We start from the raw sequence: 7,019 nt of genomic DNA on the forward strand, positions 1-7,019 counted from the left end.
GCAGTTTCTAATTCACTAGTTAATGATTTATAAGTTCATTAAAAAGCTTATTTTTATTTTCATATCCCTATACTTTCACTAATAATTGCAAGCCTGATACTATCTATTAATATATCATTCTTCTAAACTTTTGCAAACTGTTTTATTTTAATAGTATGTTTTTGGAAGGGCCACAATATAGATTGGCTATCATTTGCCTTAATAAAGTATCTTATGGACGAATGAATTGAATCATTCTATATTGGCTATAATACCTAAAGACCTGGCACACACCTGTAATCCCAGTTTATCAGGAAGTTAAAGCAGGAGGAACACAGTTTTCATGCCAGCCTTGTCAACTCTGTGAGAACCTGTCTCAAAATAAAAAATAACAAAGAGCAGGAGACATGGTGCTCTCGGTGGTAGAACACCTCATATTTTAGTATAGGTGCTGCTAGAGCACCTTGTAGTTGAATTCCAAGTGCAAAAGAAATGATAAAAATGATTACTTTTATCGTTGCAGTCAAGTAAATTGTTTGATATAAAACTAATATCACATTCTCCTAGAAAAAAGGGCATATGATTCCAAAATGCCAAATATTTCATTTGGACGCTTTTCATTTAAAATTCTCTTTTATATAACATTGTGTTCATTCTAACACTCAAATAATTTACAAACATATGGGTTAATGGAATCATAAATGTAACCTCCCCAAGAAGTAGTGTTTTTTAATATTCACCACTTCATGAAAGTAATATTCTTTTATTCTACTGAGTTCATACAAAAATTAAATTTATGACATTATGTATTTTGTTGGCAAATTGAACAGCTTAATATTCAATCCAAACATCTCGGAAAAAAGACACCATTTAGAAGTAACGGTAGTCCTGCCAGAGTTTTAGCAGTGTAGCCAGATCTCCAAGACCTGCCAAGTTCTAAGTGTAGTAGAATAAGCATGGATGCTCTTTCATTGAAGAGAGTATGCCAGTTTTTAATCATCCCTTTAATCGGTGCCAATATCCATTTACATCAACTACAGTTTTTCTCTTTCTTAAGATACTGCAACTTTTAGCATGACGCCCACCTCCGCACACACACATAAGAGGCAAGTGCAATAAACACAAACATGGTGCACTGCTTTCCGGTTAGATGAATGGTGTCCCCTCCTGGTTTGTCTGAGATCATATGAGCAAGCCCCCGCTCCACCATCCAGTAAGACAACACCACAGGGGTCAAGTGTGCTGAAGTGAAAACACTTCCAGGTGTAAAATAACATAAAAGAGAAACATCTGAAGAGAAAGGTCAGAATTCAGAAGGACAAAACTAGTAGGAAGCAGGTTGACACTAATATATATATTACTGACACTAATACATATATATGCATACATGAATAAAATAAATAAATCATAGGAACTATACAAAATTCATCAATAAATCAGATATCTTCAGTTAAAATAGCAATACTGATTTTCAAATTAATTGTGTAGGATGAAGTATTAGAGACAGTTTACAAATCAGATAAATTCAAAGAGTGTTCCTACTGGGGCTTGGCTTAGAATAAATCCTGCCTGAGTATCCTGAAATTCCGAGTTTAAATAATCAATCCGCATTGATTTTTCACTTTTGTTCTGCCAACATTTGGTTATTCCCCAGGTCATGTGGTCTTGCCATTTGAGCCAAAGTCAATAAAGAATTTATTTATTCATTAGAATCTGTAGAGGTGGAACATAATGCTGAAAACTTGCACTTAAGATTTTCCATGGTAGATATCAACATTTTGCATGGGATTTTTAATGTGCATGACAAATCTGTACTTGGCTGATAAATTTATGCCTTTTAATGGACTGTTCTTGACTAATTGAATTTTGTTACTACAGGAGAAATGTATCAAAAATAATCCAACAATAATTTCTGTGAATATTAACTTGTTCATATGTTAGTAATCATGAAGCATTATTTTTATTTTCTTTTAATTCTTGGAAGCATGGGACAGTATTGTGATCTAGTTCTATTGGCCAAATTCACTGTATGACAAGCTACTTGCAAGCACACAAAGGTGCAGATAGTGTAGCAATATCAAACCTTAATATTTCCCAGGTCAACAAATCATCTCAGTTAAACAGAAAAATGTTATTCTTTTCTTACTTATTACATTTGCTCTAAGTATTGCTTTTAATTTTTATGTGAAACATGGACTCACGGTGCTTTTCAGTAACCTGACATTTCTATCAATTGCTTTCAATGGTAATGTCAAATTGATTTTTAAGTATATAAAAAAGGCAAATGTTACTGAGAATATTTTCATAAATTAATAAAGTTTTATTTCATCATAGAGTTTAACAATTATTTTGTAAGACATCAGATTTCTTTTTAGAGACTTTTTTCTTTCTAGAAACCTTTTGAGGGCAATCACTGGTACGAAATGCTAACCACATTCTTAATTCTTTTCATGCATTGGTATGTGACATTCCCAAAATTTATGACTATTGAAGCTCTTGGATCTTCTATAATTATTTTGTTAGGGGATCTTCAGGTAGTACTTTACATTTATAAAAATGTTCTCATCAGTTTTCCCTTTTATTCACACATCGACATTTCTTCTGTTTTACTCATGAGGAAATGAATGCAAAAATATTAAGTGAAATGACAATGTAAAACATTATTTGGATAATCGAAATTAGAACCCAGGACTAAAGTTACAGCTCAGTGGTAGAGCAAATGCCTATCAAGTGTGAGGACCTGGGTTTGATCCCCAGGACTGTATATGCAAAGATTAAAATTCAGTCCCACTAAATCAGTCTCCATTTGTCCTGCTTGAGTTAATCTTTCAGTGTAATTATCTTTGAAGTACAATAGTTTCATATAATACACTCTAAGTTAAATGCTTTAACTACACAATCTCAATTTGAGACAGTGAAATGTCACTGTAACCAACTTTCAAACATTAATTTAAGCATACTAATTTATAAAATTAAAAATGCTTGATCACATAAACATGATTTCCCTTTCCCAAATAAGCTGACATATTAATGTAATATTAGATTTTGTAAAAATTACCAGATATCTTACACTTCCATTGTAATTTTTTTTAATTTTAAGATAAGGAAAGGTTTAAGGAAAATAGATAAAATAATTAATTATCTTAAATTTTACTCATTAGAATTATTAGAAATGAAAATGTTGATTTCCCAGATCTATGTCCCATTATCCAAAGCATGTATTCCTAAACAAGTCTTTAGATTTTTATGGATTTTTTTTGTACCAAGTAATTTATTTCTATATTAAGACTGATGTTTTGAATCATGCGATATTTTCACCAAATATAAAATTAAATGATTGAATATCTCAACATTTTCATTTTTCAAATACAAAATGCAGATTTCAAAGACAGATTTAACAGTGTTTTTTATGACACTAAATAGTATTTTCTTTCCACTTTTTCAAAACAGGCAAAAAAAATTAAGTAAAGGTTTGTGTGGCATACAAGTGAACACAATTAAGGAAACCTTCATTGTTGTCTTCTGAATAGACTTGTCACATTACTATTCACAGCTTTGTCTAGTGACAGTGGAATATCAAAAAGATACTGAATAATATAGCAAAAATCTATTGTGCCACTGAGATCTAATCTTTGTCTGAATGTAATTGCCTTATTAAAAGATTTGCAAGCTTACTCTTTCTGTGATTCTAAAATGAGCCAAGAGAAACCGTGCTGTAAAACTGCAACTGTAGTCTCCATGATATGACAACAGCGTGTAAGTCAAACCGAAAATTAAAACCCCATCCCACACTTCCCCAGCAATGGCATGGCTGCTCCCAATCCTGCAATTATCCCTAGTGGTATGAATGGCATTTGGAAGACTTTCTTCCCATGAACTTAGCTTACAGTGCCTGAGGAACTGCTTATGTAAATATGGATATCTCATTTAGATTGTAATTTATGTTATGTGGCAGTGTCTGCTTCTTAGTACCTGTTCATTATAGCTAATAGATTCAGGATAAGCTCCTTTGCCTTTCTCCCCTCCCCCTCCCCCTGAAACACCTTGCTGTAAGCCTTCCTCGGGGAGAACAGTTTCATCATTCCAGGGGAAGCAAAGAAATAACTGCACATACTGGTGCCAGCACCCATTACAAATTGTCAGCTTTAGCAAATAGTGTAAATGGATGAAACTTCCTTTTCCTTTCATCCTATTGCTTTTTTTTTCCTTTTTTTTTTTAACATATTGCAGTGTTCTGCTTTCATGATTTTGTGAAGGGCTCTAGTTCCCACCCTTCTTATTCCCCTCACTCAGATATGACAATAAGACGTAGTTCAAAAAACATTGGTTCACATCCAGTGTGGCCTCAAGTTGCTCTCAGTAATGAAATGATCAGCAACAAATTTCACTTTTCCATAATAACTTATGACAGTGGCCAGTTTAGTATAACTCTTTCCGTAAGAGTGGATGGGGTGGGGGGTGAGACTAGGAGCTGTGAATAGATTCATATATATATTTTAGCAATGTTCAAGTCAAAAAATCTTTTGTTGTTCATCCAGTCTTGATGGATTTTTGGTGTCTATTAGATATGTATCAAATATTACATAGGTAAATTAGACACACTTTCTTCAAATATTATCTTTACACTCTAACAGCATGAAGCACTTATCTATTCACATAAGTGTGAATTTATAACCACTTGTTTGTCAAAGTCAGAATAAGAAGTTAAGCCTACTCAAAAACTGTGACTCATAATCATGATCATTATGAAACTTAAACATCAAAAATTACATTTAAGTTCATCATGAAAACACAAAAATTTGGCCTATCAATCATGTAAGATGGAATTTATTTGTTGTATTAGCAAAATTCTAAGAATAGAGGCTTGTTAAGAATACTAAGCTTGTTTTTACAAAATCCAAATTTGTGTTTGCTGTTATAGAACATAAGAGCTATATAATTCCACTTAAAAGGAAATTTTTGTTCAAATTATAAATATGTGAATTAAAACCAATTATATTTGGTACCAATTCTCTGTGTCAATTTATCTTTAGTAGTAGGTAATAGTAAATTAATTTAAACACAATTACTACTTACCAGAAAGCACTTCTTGATTTTTTACTTTTCCTTTTCAATTCTTTCTCAGATTTATAAGTTTACAGACTATAGGCAATTAGAGGACAGAAACAAAAGACTAAGATAGGAACAGTTTAACAATAAGTAAATATCAAATCGCTAATATTCTTGAGCAAGAATAAGTGTAGTGGATTGATAAATGGTGGTCAAGTTATAACCCCCAGCTGAACTGAGTAAGCGTGGTGCTGGGTGAGAGGCCCACCTGGGGACTGTTGCCAGCAGCATAAGAGGCAGAACTGGAGAAGCAGAAGGAGGCTGTTGGGAGCAGAGAAAGGCTGTTGGGAGCTGGTGGAAGATGTAAGGAGTTATTGGTTCTGTTGGAGGAGCTCGTCATGTTGGCTTTCCTGATGAACTTGGCTGTTTTCATCCTTCGAGAAGCTGGGGACCTTGCTGGCACTGAGAATAGCTTCGGTTCACTTTCGGGGAGCTCTGGTCCTCACTCTGAGCATCACCTCCTGGCTCCGGAGGGGAGGATGGTGCACTGCCTGTCTCCTGGAGAGGTTTGCTGCATTGGCTTTCCTAATGGGAACTCAGCTGTCCACCACTGGAGGAGCTCGGGACCTCACTGTTGCTGAGGATGGCTGTGGTACTTTTAAGGGGAGCTCTGGTTCTTTGCACATCCCTTCCTGGCTCCAGTGTAGATCCCTCAGCCTGCTAGCACAGATCCTTCTTCCCACTGACACAGACTTCCTGGATTCTACCACTGACCTTTGGGCCTTCCCAGCGCAGATCCATGAAACAAGCCTGCATGAGAAGTATCATGGGCTCTGGCCCTCCAGTTGGATTCATGCGAGGCACTATTATGGGCTCTAGGTCTTAAGTTGCATTCGTGCAGGACATTATCGCAGGATCCAGGCCCTCAGCTGGATTCTTGGTCTATGTTGTGTGAACAGATTTCCTGCACTCTCTTGTACATCATTCTTTGGTGATTATTATAAATAATCTTATAAAATATGTCTCATGTATTGTATTGTTCCCCTTGCAAAATATCCCCAAACCAACACATTGAGGTAATAGCTGCTTTACACACAATAAGATTAATCCAAGTCTGTCAAGTATATAACACATATTGATCTGATTGAAGCAAAATTAATGAGATAAAATATTGGACCTCTAGCTTTATGCAATTCTGGTGAAGACATTCATTCACTCTCTGCCCAAAGTCTCCTGGATTAGCTGGAAGACTATGAGGAAAAGGAAACATATATTCCACTTTATCCCTTTCCCACTCTGTTTTGCCCCGTCAGCATGGTTTAATCAAATTAATCCCTCAATGCCCTAGCATCCAAAACCAAAACGGATATATTCTGAGCACGAAAGAAGGTGCTATTAGTGAATGCACAACAAATGTGAGCTGAGATGTCTCCTAACAACTAGAAATTACGGGCACAATGTCCTTGCCTCCTAAAACGCCCATCTGTTTCCAAGACAGGACACACTTTCTTAGGAAAGAGAAAACGGCTACACATGTGCTGTTAATGATGTTCACTGAAAGAAGACTGCGTTGTTCCTGCAGACATTCTTTTGTAGTCAAAGAGTAAACTATAAAACTGTTTAATTTGGGGGGATCTTAATGTTTCATCTACAGAATGAAGGTTTGAAATGGACAATTCCTAAGATCTCTCCCTATTGTCATGTTGTAGGGTTTCCCTCATGAATCTGAAGATCTGAGTTGTTAGGAAGGGGGCAATACAGCAAATATTTTTACTTCTAGATTTTAAGAATGTTAGTTTTGCATTAAGCATAAGAAAATATCACATTTTTTTTCTCTTAAATCTCAAATCTTTGAGGTCACATTAGGATGGCACATAAGGTTGCATTTTAATTACTCTGGGGAAGAAAAAAATTCTTTACCACAATCTAAGTATAAACCAAAGTTTAAAGTAAGTTGTAGCATAAATATTGTCATAAAACTGCTAAGGTTT

Source organism: Chinchilla lanigera, unplaced genomic scaffold (genome assembly GCF_000276665.1).
Source record: "Chinchilla lanigera isolate Chin_1 unplaced genomic scaffold, ChiLan1.0 scaffold00071, whole genome shotgun sequence".
Classification (NCBI taxonomy): Eukaryota; Metazoa; Chordata; class Mammalia; order Rodentia; family Chinchillidae; genus Chinchilla; species Chinchilla lanigera.